General features: G+C 38.6%; 1 protein-coding gene across 7 annotated transcripts in view; it reads right to left on the bottom strand.

Moving 5' to 3' along the window:
• Nucleotides 1-7,638, bottom strand: part of CCDC187 (coiled-coil domain containing 187) — a 122,759-nt gene extending 115,121 nt beyond the window's left edge. For 2 of the 7 annotated variants that reach the window (XM_007475318.3, XM_007475320.3), the window contains exons 1-2: nt 7,359-7,636; nt 6,633-6,774 (exon numbers count right to left, since the gene is read on the bottom strand). The gene's annotated coding sequence lies outside the window, so the exon portion shown is untranslated. Of the gene's footprint in view, nt 1-6,632; nt 6,775-7,358 lie in introns of all 7 variants that reach the window. The other 5 variants (XM_007475321.3, XM_056812698.1, XM_056812700.1 and 2 more) reach the window with 4 other exon arrangements.
• Between the last annotated feature and the right edge of the window lie 4,966 nt (nt 7,639-12,604).

Genomic DNA, 12,604 nt, shown 5'->3' with positions numbered 1-12,604 from the left:
TGGAGATTTTGAACCTTTGGACTTCATCCCCCAGAAGTTTTTTAGTATTTCCCAAAATTCCCTTTAATTTCTCTTGTACCTCCACGTTTGCATGATCACATTATTGGTTTATAAGTTCTGTAGTTCCACCCTCTCACTCTTTTCTCTTGTGACTGGACTGGGTTTAGGTGGGTTTTTTTACTTTAGTTATTATTAATAAAACTTTATAAAATATAATATTTAGCTTTTATATATCAATTTAAATCTTTACAGTCTGAGGTCACATTTGAACCCAAAACCTCCCATCTCTAGACCTGACTCTCAATCCACTGTGCTACTCAGCTTCCTCCTTCAGCACCTTTTTGATGTTCTATTAGGCTGGTACTGTGGTGGTCTGGAATTTGTCTGGAATTTACATTTCCTAAGACCAAAGCCCTGACAGCAGTAATTAGATGGCTTTTCTTGATTCATCATATGTTACCAAAATATGAATTTTGGTTAATATATCATATAATATGTAAATTGTTCTCTTTGTTTTGGGGTAAGTATGTATGCAACTTGCAGACCCCCCTGTGCAGTCTTATTTCTTGCAATTGCTCCTTTATACTATCTACTTATAAACTTACTACACTGAGTAGAAAGGGGACCAGAACAAGATACAATCTAAATACAGGTAGATATTCCAAACTACTCTCTCACTGGAATTTCAGGGGAATGTATTAGGGTCAGGAATAAAATACTGACAAGAGATAATCTGTAAACCAAACTGTCTGCCACTACCCTCATCATAGGAACACTGAAAAGTCATTCAGAAATATGATGCTTAGTCCTCTCTGGGATTCTTCCCCCCCCCCCCAAACTCTTACCTTCTGTTTTAGAATCAATACAAGTATTGGTTCCAAGGCAGAAGAGCAGTAAGGGCTAGGCAACTGGGGTCAAGTGACCTGTTCAGGGTCACACAGCTAGGAAGTGTCTGAGGTCAAATTTGAACTTGGGTCCTCCAAACTTCAGGCCTGGTTCTCTTTCTACTGAGCCACCTCACTGCCCCTTGGGATTCTACTTTATGGAGGGCCTAATATTAAATTACTTACCCAGTTTCCATTTCTGGCCTTAGGTCTATTGTTTTCTTATAGTTTTTTTAGAAAGATCAATATAACATTGGGGGACAGATAGGTACAGTGTAGCCTTTATTCAGATAAAGACATATTTCTTGCCCATACCCAACTTTTCATCTGTATCAGCCCTAGATCTGATAAGGATTCACTGAGGCTCAACTAAAAAACCTTCCTTCCTATGATGATGCCCCCCTTCCTTCCCCATCCCTTCTGGAAGTGATGGAAATGTTAGGAAATGGTAGGTAGGGGATGCCTATGAGCAGCAAGAGAAGGAAACAGCATATACCAGCCAAGAAGAGAATGCTTTGAGTCTAGAAATTAGGACCAAGTGTCACAACAGGATGAGTGAGATCCCTAAAGGCTGAATCTCAGGACTTTGGATTTTCTTTCCTACTCAGAATGCAAGGGGAGAGGGGCCAGAAGAAATAAAGGCTTATTAATGACAGTAGTAAGCTAAGGGATGGGTGATCATGAGTTCCCTTCCTATGCTCTAGGCAAGCGCCTTGTGTTCTGTAGTTCATTGGAAGACCCATGATTGTGGTTCTGTGTGTCTTCCCTGATTAATTTCTCTGCCTCCATTAAAGACCCTTATTATTGACATGACTTAGATATATGTATCTCCTTTGACCCATATATATGCATAGATAGATAGATAGATAGATAGATAGATAGATAGATAGATAGATAGATGGATGGATAGATAGATGGATGGGTAGATGGATAGATAGATGGATGGATGGATAGATAGATAGATGGATGGATAGATGGATGGATGGATTAATAGATGATAGATAGATAGATAGATAGATAGATAGATAGATAGATAGATAGATGGATGGATGGATAGATAGATAGATAGATAGATAGATAGATAGATAGATAGATGGATAGATAGATGGATGGATAGATAGATGGATGGATGGATAGATGATAGATAGATAGATAGATAGATAGATAGATAGATAGATAGATAATTTCCTTTGACCCAGGAAAGTTTGAAGGACTATCACATGGAAGAGAGATTAATTAGGCCTTGCTAAGAGGCAGATTTAGATTATATGGAAAGAAAAACAGCAGTTTAAGAGTGAAATGGAATACCTGAAGAGGTACATTCAGCTTCCCTAGAAGTCTTTAAACAAAGGCTGGATGCCCACTTGTCAGGTGTTGTGTAGCTAGAATTTTTGTTTCTACGTGAGTTGGACTCAGTGGCCTCTATGAATAAAATGCTAGACCTGGAATCAAAAAAGCCCATCTTTCTGAGTTCAAATTCAGTCTCAGACACTTATTAGCTGTATAATTCTGGGCAAGGCACTTAACCCAGTTTGTCTCAGTTTCCTCATCTATAAAATGAGCTGAAGGAGGAAATGGTGAACCATTCCAATATCTTTGCTAAAAACACCCCAAATGGGGTCACAAGGTACCCTCTGTGGTCCCTTCCAAAGATGGTATTATATGCTATAGTATCCAGAAGTTGCATGGACTAGTGATTACAGAGCTGGTCATAAAACTAGGAAGATCTAAATTCAATTCCTTCCTCTGACCCCAACCAGATTTTTGAGCCTGGACAAGTTACTTAACCTTTAAAGTGCTCTAGACCTAAGGGGCCAAACATGTGGCCATATGTGGACCACAACTTCTTAAGCATGGCCCAAGCCAGATTAAAATGTAATTAGGGGGTAACATAATAAAAATTATAATTCTACCTAAATTAATTTACCTATTCAGTGCCATACCAATAAAACTACTAAATAATTAGTTCATAATTGGAAATAAAATAATAACATTCATCTGTAAGAACAAAAGTTCAAGAATATTGAGGGAATTAATGGTGGGGGAGGGGGTAGAAATGAAGGAATGGGGCTTAGCTATGCCAGATCTCAAACTGTATTATAAAGAGATAATAATCAAAATCATTTGATATTGACGTAGAAATAGAGTAATAGATTAATGGAATAGATTAAGTACTTAACACATATCAATAAATGAACATAGTAACCTAGTGTTTGATAAATCCAAAGATTCCTGCTTTGGGAAGAACTCATTATTTGACAAAAACTACTGGGGAAACTGGAAAACAGTATGGTAGAAGCTTGATAATATTTCACACCATATTTCAAGAGAAGTCAAAACTTTTTAAATAAAGGATGATACCATAAACAGATTAGGGGAATAGAAAATTAGTTGCCTATCACATTTAAGGATAAGGGAAGAATTTATGACCAAACAAGTTATAGAGAATATTGCAAGATGTAGATTGAATAATTTTGATTATGTTAAATTAAAAAGGGGTTGCCCAAACAAAATCAAAATTTATAGCAAATGTCTCTGACAAAGACCTCACTTCTCAAATATACTGAAAAATGAATCAAATTTATAAGAATACAAATCTGATGTAAGGAAAAAGGAGGGAAATGTAGGGAAAGGAAGGGAAGGAAGGTAGATATGGAGAAATTGACCAGGGATCTTTGTAGATATGCTAGGATACAGATTAAATCAGGCTAGACTCAGGGTAAATTAGGTAGGTTTATTTAGGGTTAGGAAGGGAAAGTTTGAGAAAGTCAGGGAAAGTTAGATCTCTGTCAGATAGGCAGGGATCAAAGCTCTCCACCTGGGTTAGGGAAAAAAGGTGCCAAAACCCTGACCCCCCCCCTTCTCTCCTCTTTTATTCTCCCTCTGACACCTCCCACAAAGAAAGTGGACAGACAATTCTCAGATGAAGGAACTTAAACTACTGTCATATGAAAAAATGTTCTAAATTACTATTTATTAGAGAGATGCAAATTAAAACAAGTCCAAGGGAATCACCTCATACATATCAGATTTGCTAATATGACAAAAATGGTGAATGATAAATGTTGGAAGGAATGTGGGAAAACAGGGACAAAGAGATCAAAGACTAGGAAAATGGATCTACTTGTAAAAAAATATTTATTGCAGCTCTTTTTGAGGTAGTGGTAGCAAAAAAATTGGAAACAAAGGAATGTTCATCAATTAGGGAATGACTGAACAGATTATGGTATAGAATTTTAATGGAATTTTATTGTGCCATAAGAAATGACAAATAGGACAATTTCAGGGAAAAAAAAACCCCAAAAAGATTTGTATGGACTGATGCAGAGTGAAGTGAGCAGATCTTAATGACTTTGCTATTCAAAACAATACAATGATCTAAGACAATTCTGAAGGACTTATGATGAAAAATGCTATATATGTTCAGAGAAAGACCCGATAGAGTCTGACTGCAGATTGTAGTATATTTTTTTAAACTTTCTATTTTTGGTCCATTTTCTTTTAAATTATGATTGATATGGAAATATGTTTTGCATGACCGCACATGTATATCTTTATCAAATTGCTTGCCATCTCAATAAGGGGAGAAGGGAAGAAGAGGAGGAGGGAGAGAATTTGGAACCCAATTTTTTTAATATAAAAAAAATTGATGTAATTGAGAAAAAATACTTTTGAAGTAAAAAAAAAAAGACCACAAGTCACATGTTGAAGAGAAAGTACCAGTTTGCATTAGTGAAAGGAGTTCCTCTAACAATATAATCTCAGGTCTGGTCCCCGTCCCTATGATATATAGGTATGATAGTTGGGGAGCTAAGAGGTCCTATAGAATTCGATGACAAAGACTAAATGAGAGTTATGGCCCTTACTGTATATTTCAGGAAGGACCCATGCAGGCACAGAAATGGACAGCTCTTTCTCTGGTGACTACAGGGACTTTGGCTGTCAGTGAGATCTTTAGGATATCCAGTATGACAGTACATATCTAATCTTATAATTATACAAACAGAAGCCAGGGTGGATCTAATAGAAGAATGGGGTTGGTGCAATTGGGAATCTGCTGCCCTAAACAACCTCCATGATAGAGAGTCAAGATCTGGTTTAGGTTGGTGACAGCAGAACCAAGAGAAAGAAGGAACCCAAAGACAGAAGCTCTGGCAATCTCTGGTAGAGGCTATTTTTAGATTTGCAAGGTAACATTTTCAGGAGAACCACCTCCTTTTCCCTGTTACAATAAAGTGAGGTTGATCCCAGCAGTCTTGAACAAAGTCACCAATAACTACATCCTACTTCAGAGGAAAAGTAGTAATACCTTTCAGGAAAGTTAGATGCGGATATATTAGCATCCCAGAAAACCAAGGAGGTATGGAAGAATAGTAGGTAGGCCAGCAACAGCATGCAAAACTGGAAATGGTCCTTGTAGAATTATGGCTCGGGCTGTCTTATTATGACTTCATGGGGAGATCCTAATTTTGCAGGTTTCACTCTTCATGAGCCTCAGACAATTGATTTATTTGATGGGAACTCAAGGAAGATTATATGTCAGTTTTATGATCTAGACTCTTCTGGTATCCTCACACTAAATAAATAGTGCTGGTGACTGATAGGAAGAATGAATAGGATTCATGAGACAGACTGGGTTCAAAAAAAAAGAGAGAGGAGATTAAAAGGATTTTACTCAAGACAGGTGTTTAGGTGGTTTAGTGGATTGAGAGCCAGACCTAGAGATGAGATGTCCTGCGTTCAAAGGTGGCCTCAGACACTTCCTAGCTGTGTGACCCCAGGCAAGTCACTTAACTCCCATTGCCCAGCCCTTACCACTCTTCTACCTTGGAACCAATACTTAGTATAGATTCTAAGAAAGAAAGGAAGGGTTTAAGAGGGGGGAGGAAGGATTTCCTGTCCTCCTGTGCTCATCATAGAAGTCTTTCCCAAAGACAAAATGAATAATGCAGTAAGTTTTTAATAAATCATTTTCATTCATATATTCATTCATTCAGTTTAGAAATTTGGGACTCATATTAAGTGTCAATAGAGCAACCAATGAGAATCAATGGGATCCAAGAGGAACCAATAAGGATCTCTGTAAGGATACAAGGAATTAAGTGAAAGTAATATGAAAACAAAAGACATCAAGAAAAGTAAATATTTTTTAAAAGACTAGAGGGAAGCAGGAGGCCACTAGGTGGAATAGTAGATAGAATGTCAGACTTGGAGTCAGGAACACTCATCTTCCAGAGTTCAAATCTGGTCTCAAACACTTATTACCTATGTGACCCTGAGTAAGTCACTTAATCCTGTTTGTCTCAATTTCCTCATGTGTAAAATGAGCTAGAGAAGGAAATGGCAAACTCTCTAGTATCTTTGCCAAGAAAACCCCAATGAAGACCCAGAGTTGGACCCAACTGAAATTAATAAATGACAATAGACCAATAAGACTAACTATTGGAATGTCAAATTGATGATGATAGATCTTGGAATTAAAACTGGAAGAGAACTTAAAGATCATTGAGTTCCAACTATTTCATCTTACATATGAAGTAATTAGGTCCCAGGAAGTGTCTTGGCCAAGGTCATACAGACAATAAATACTAAGAACTTTAACTCGTTGTCTAACTCCAAAGGCTAATCCTTTCTGCTCTGCCACACTGTATTTCTAGAGAAAGATGAAATTTTTCTAATTTCAGATAAGGGAGATAATACAAAAAAATTAGATGCCCTCTCCCTTGGCCCTTGGTATTAGTCACATACCTGTTCTCAGGATCTTCGAGTAGGGGCTCTAGTGAAATCCAGGACCATTGACTAGGTGATCGGTATAAGGCTTAGCCAACCCTAAGATCTCCAATGTTCCTGGGATTCCTTTGAGGGAAGATGGATCTTTTGGTATCATACCCTGGTAGTGACATAAGAAGGAGTCCTTAAATTGACATTCACTGCCTTCTAGATCAGGCCTCACTGTGGTTCTTCTCCCAGGGATTTTAGAACTGGTTTCCTTAGAACCAATCTCTTTTTGAAAGAAAATCTACATGAACCTACTCTATGTGGCAAAACAAAAAACAAAAACAAAAACCCTCCGTGCAGCTAGTCAAAATTCTGTAAATTGCCCCCAATCCTTTGTATTATATTATTCCAAGGACAAACATTGTCGTGCCTGTATCAAACAGGTTATATATTATCTAAGGACAAGAACTAAATTTCATACTTTGATAGATAAGCAGAGGCTGTCAAAAGTCCCTTCTTCTTCAGGGTGGATGCTTCTCTCTGGCCACAGACACCCAGGCCAGGAGGAGCTGACTCTCTTTAAGAGAGCTGTAATTTGTCAAAACCCAGAGCAGCTACCCTGGAAGACTAGAAGAAGCAGAGAGTCAAAGGAAAAGGGTATGTGTACCCACAATCCCCCAAAGCGGAGGGGAGGGGGTACTCCTTGAGCAGGAAACCTAGGTAGGAGGTAGGAAGAAGTAAATAGGGCAGACTCACCATGAGCTGACCCTGAGCTGAAAATGGGCTGGTGATCCCCAGGGAAAGGTGTTTTCCACAGTCACTTAAAGAGACTCTTTATGAAGAGGGTGGTGCTATGGGACTCTGGTGTCAAACAACAGAAGGCATAACTGGCCCTGAAGCATTCTGGAATCTTGAAAGACCTCAATATTGTCAGCCAGGATTCCAGTGTCCTGCCCCCGTGGATCTGCTGCTTAGAGTTGGCCCCATCTTCTCCTGAGGGAGATCCAAGCAACAGGAAGTAGAACAGATGACTATAGTGTTGGAAAAGTAGAACTCTGATGGGAGAGAGAACATCACAAAGGCTGGATGAGGCGCGGAATTCAGTTGACAAGCATTTATTAATGCTGGGTCCTGGGCTAAACACAGAGATTCAAAAAAAAAGGAAAAAAAAACACAGTCCATGCTCATGAGGGCTCATGTTCTAATGGTGAAAACATTTATTTTTTATTCTATGCATATAAGATATTTATATAAGACATAAACAGGGCAAATAGAAGGCAATTTTATAGAGGATGAAATAAGAGTGGAGAAGAGAGAGTTTAGGAAAGGCTTTCTATAGAAATTATAGTTTACAGGCAGCTAGATGGCTCAGTGAGTGGGGCTGAAGCTGGGAGGTCCTGGGTTCAAATGTAGCCTCAGTCACTTCCTAACCGTGTGCTCCTAAGAAAGTCACTTAACCCCAATTGCCTAGCTCTTAATGCTTTTCTGCCTTGGAACAGATACTTAGTATTTATTCTAAGCAAGAAGAGTTTACTTTTTTTTTTTTTAAGATTTGATTTTTTAATTTAAGTTGAACTTTAGTCAGTGGAATTGTGCATTGGCTATGGGGGTTGGGAGGAGGAGGGGAGGGAAATAAAATGAATCATGTAACCATAGGAAAATATTCTAAATTAATTATTTAAATAAAAAATTTCAATTATTTAAGTTGAACCTTAAAGGAAGCCTCAGAAGCTTGGACTTGAGCACCGAGACCATTCCAGGCCCAGGGGGGTCGCCAAAGCAAAAGCAGAGTCCAAAGATGGAGTGTTGTGTGGGAGGAACTTTGAATAGTCAAGTATGGCTGAATTATAGAGTTAATGGACTAAATGAGTATGGAGTACTGGACTATAGAGCAAATGGACTAAAAAGGTAGGAAGGGAGCCGGTTGTGACTTCAAGACCCACAGAGAATTTTATATTCACTCCCAAAAGGTAATAGGGGGATAAGAGGCTTCTTTAAGGAGGAGAGTAACACAATCAGATCTACAAATAAGGAAGCTCACTTTGACAACTGGAGTGGGAGAGACTTGAAGCAAAGAGGTCAATTAAAAATAGTCCAGGTAAGAGATGATGAGGGTCTGGATAAGGGGAATGATTGCTGTTCAGTTGTTTTTTTCCTTTCAAATCCAAATCTTCATGACCCCATTTGGGGTTTTCTCAGCAAAGTTCCTAGAATGGTTTGCCATTTTCTTCAACTCATTTTCCAGATGCAGAAACTGAGGTTAACAGAGTTAAGTTAAACCAAGAAATTGTTTTTCTCACCTTAATGTGATAATTACTTTATTATGGTGGTCTGCAAATTGCCCATGGCCACACAGCTAGTAAGTGTCTGAAACCAGATTTGAACTCAGGAAGAGGAATTTCTGACTCCAGGACCTGCTTTCTACCCACTTTGCCACCTATGTAAGTGGAAAGAAAGGGATATAGATGAGAGACACCATAAAGGTAAAACTGGCAACATTTAATAGTAGATTGTCTATGTTGTAGGAATACAAGAATAATCCTGAATTGGGAGATTAGGTAACAGGAATACCTCATTTTATTACATATTTTACAAACTGAAGATTTGTGGCAATCCTGAATCAAGCAAGTATATTAGCACCATTTTTCTAACAGCAGGTGTTCATATTGTGACTCTGTGTCACATTTTGGTAATTCTCACAGTATTTCAAACTTTTTCATTATCATTATATCTATAACACTGATCTGGGATCAGTGATCTTTGATGTTAAGATTGTAATTGCTTTTGGGCACCATGAATTGCACTCATATAAGATAGCAAATTTAATGAATAAATTTAGTGTGTGTTTTGACCGCTCCACCAACCAGCCATTCCCCTGTCGCTCACTTTTTCCTCAGGTTTCCTTATTCCTTGGGACACAACAATATTGAAATTAGGTCAGTTAATAACTCTCCGTAGGCCTCTAAGTATTCAAGTCAATTGATGTAGAAAACTTCATTGTTGTCTTATTTTAAGCAATAGCCACAACTAACTCCAATCTTCAGCAACCATCAGCATTGAGGCAGCACCCTCCACCAGCAAAAAAAGATTACAATTCACCAAAGGCTCAGATGATGGGTACCATTTTTTGGCAGTCAAGTATTTAAGTAAGGCATGTACATTTATTTTTTCAGATAATACTCTCACTCCCTTGAAAGACTACAGTAAAGAGTAAACATTAACTGGGAAACTAAGAAATTGTTTTTCTTGTCTTATTGTGATATTTACTTTATTATGATGGTCTGGAACTAACCTGCAATGAATATACCCTGAGTATATGGGTGTCTGAGAGAGAGAGAGAGAGAGAGATAAAGAGATAGGGGCAGACAGAGAGATGGACAGAGAGACAGACAAAAATAGAGAGAGAGGAGAGGAAGAAGGACAGGGAGGAAGAGAGAGAGGAGAGAAGGGAGAGTGACAGAGACAGAGAAACAGGGGCAAACAGAGAGATAGACACAGAGCCAGAAACAGAGAGGAGAGATGAAGAGAAGGGAGAGACAGAGACAGATAGATGAGAGAGGAGGAGAGGAAGAGACAGAGACAGAGATAGAGGAGAAAGGGAGAAGAGAGGGAGGGAAAGAGAGAGAGAGAAGAGAAGAGAGAGTGATAGAGACAGAGGCAGAGATAAATAGACAGAAACAGAGAGGAGAGAGAAAAGGAGAGACAGAGACAGAAAGAGGGGGGAGAGGAGAGAGTGAGGACAGGGATGGGGGAGATGTGTATATATATATATATATATATATGCACATGTATCATGTACACTTACATGTGTGTATATTGTATGCATGTCTGCACATATATACATGTATGCATGTGTGTCCATACATATATATTACACATACTACAAGGTATGCCTTGGAGTAACAGAAAAACTGAAGAGAGAGAAGGTTTTGGATATATTTAGTTTGAGTTGACTACGAGGCTTCCTGTCTGGGATATCCATGGCAGTTGGTGATACCTGGAATGCTTTGGCCTTGTGTCCTGATGAATGCAATACATATCCATTTGTCACATAACTTCTATCCCTAATTTCCCATCCAGCTGCACTCCTTTTGGACTTCCCAATTTCATTACGCCTTTCCCCACTTTCATCTTTCTTTGTGCAATGTCTTTCTGCTATCAGATTGCAGGGCAGAGACTATCTTTCTTTCTTGTACTTGTATCTCCAGTGCTTGGCACAATGTCTGGTACAGAGTAGGATGAACTTTTCCCCAAGGCTGCCCCTCAAGGAACAGGAACAAGCTGGTTTGAATACTGGGAACTGACGTGGGGACACATAAAGGACTGACTAACTTCTATCTCCTCCTCATCTAGTCTGCTTTGCTCATTTGATGAAGACTAAATTCATCCAGGGAGAGGAAGTGCCTCAGTCCAAGGTCATATGCAATAGTGATGCCAGGTTCAGGAGACTAGATCACACTCAATATATTCAGATATGTGCCATGAGATGGGATGAGGTTTGCTTGAATTGTTTTCATTTTAGTTGCATATATCTGTGATAGGGGACTGTCGAGCCTGGAGTCAGAAAGATTCCTCTTCTTGAGTTCAAGTCTGACCTCAGATACTTACTAGCCAGGGGAACCTGGGCAAGACACTTAACCCTGCTGGCCTCAGTCTCTTCAATGTATAAAGTGAGCTGGAGAAGGAAATGGCCAACCACTCTAGTATGTCTGCTAGAAAAACTCAAATGGAGTCAGAAGAGTTGGACCCAATTAAAAGGTTCTATATATCAGTTCTTTCTCTGGGGATAAATAGGATCTTCCTTTATAGGTCCTTTGTAGTTGATGTGAATATTCATATAACTCAGAAAAACTTGGTCATTCACATTTACTCTTCAGATGGTATTGCTATTACTGTATACAATTTTCTCTGGGCTTTGTTCATGTCACTCTTTATTATTCCATGCAAGTCTTTTTATGTTTTTCTAAAGCAACAAAAAACAAAATCTGAGCTAAGATGGAGACTGGGGAAAAGGGATAACCTGGTTTTCCTTCTAAAACCTGGAAAGAGTTTCTTTTATATGAATAAGGATATAGATAATCATCAATATTAACAAGAAAAGATAGATTTCAATGATATGTGTATAATCCAATGAAATTGCTTGTCAGCTCCAGGAGGAGGGGAGGGAAAGAGGGCATCATGAATCATGTAGTCATGGAAAAACACTCTAAATGTAAAAAAAAAAAATATATATATATATATATTAAAAAAAAAGAAAAGAAAAGAAGTGTTCCTTCCTCATAAAACTTTAAATCACCTACTTTCCCTTAATCTGAGGACAGACTTTCTTAATCTCCATCCCTCCTTTCAAAGGAAAAACCAAAGGGGTAGCTCAGTGGATTGAGAGCCAGGTCTAAAGACAGGAGGTCCTAGGTTCAAATCTGGCCTCAGACATTTCCCAGCTGTGTGACCCTGTGCAAGTCACTTGACCATCATTGCCTAGCCCTTACCACTCTTCTGCCTTGGAACCAATACACAGTATTGATTCCAAGATGGAATGTAAGGGTTTAAAAAAAAGGAAAACCAGGTTATCCCTTTTTCTCAATCTTCATCTTACCTCCATCTCCAATCTTACCTCAGATTTTTTGTTGCTTTAGAAAAACATAAAAATTCAGATCATTCACCCATTCTGAGTTTATCTTGGTATAGGGTGTGAGGTGTTGATCCAAGCCTACTCTCTCCCACAGTGCCTTCCAGTTTTCTCAGCAGTTTTTATCAAATAATGGATTTTGGTCCCAAAAGCTGGGATCTTTGGGTTTATCATAGACTGTCTTGCTGAGGTCACTTACCCCAAGTCTATTTTTTCTGTCTCTTAGCCAGTACCATATTGTCTTGATGACCACTGCTTTATAGTATAGTTTGAGATCTGGGACTGCAAGGCCTCCTTCCTTTGCTTTTTTTTTTCCCATGATTTCCCTGGATATCCTTGATCTTTTGTTCTTCCAAATGAACTTTATTATGGT

Source organism: Monodelphis domestica, chromosome 1 (genome assembly GCF_027887165.1).
Source record: "Monodelphis domestica isolate mMonDom1 chromosome 1, mMonDom1.pri, whole genome shotgun sequence".
NCBI classification, from domain to species: Eukaryota; Metazoa; Chordata; class Mammalia; order Didelphimorphia; family Didelphidae; genus Monodelphis; species Monodelphis domestica.
The sequence above is the reverse complement of the archived record's forward strand: the minus strand, read 5'-3'. Positions and strand labels throughout refer to the sequence as shown.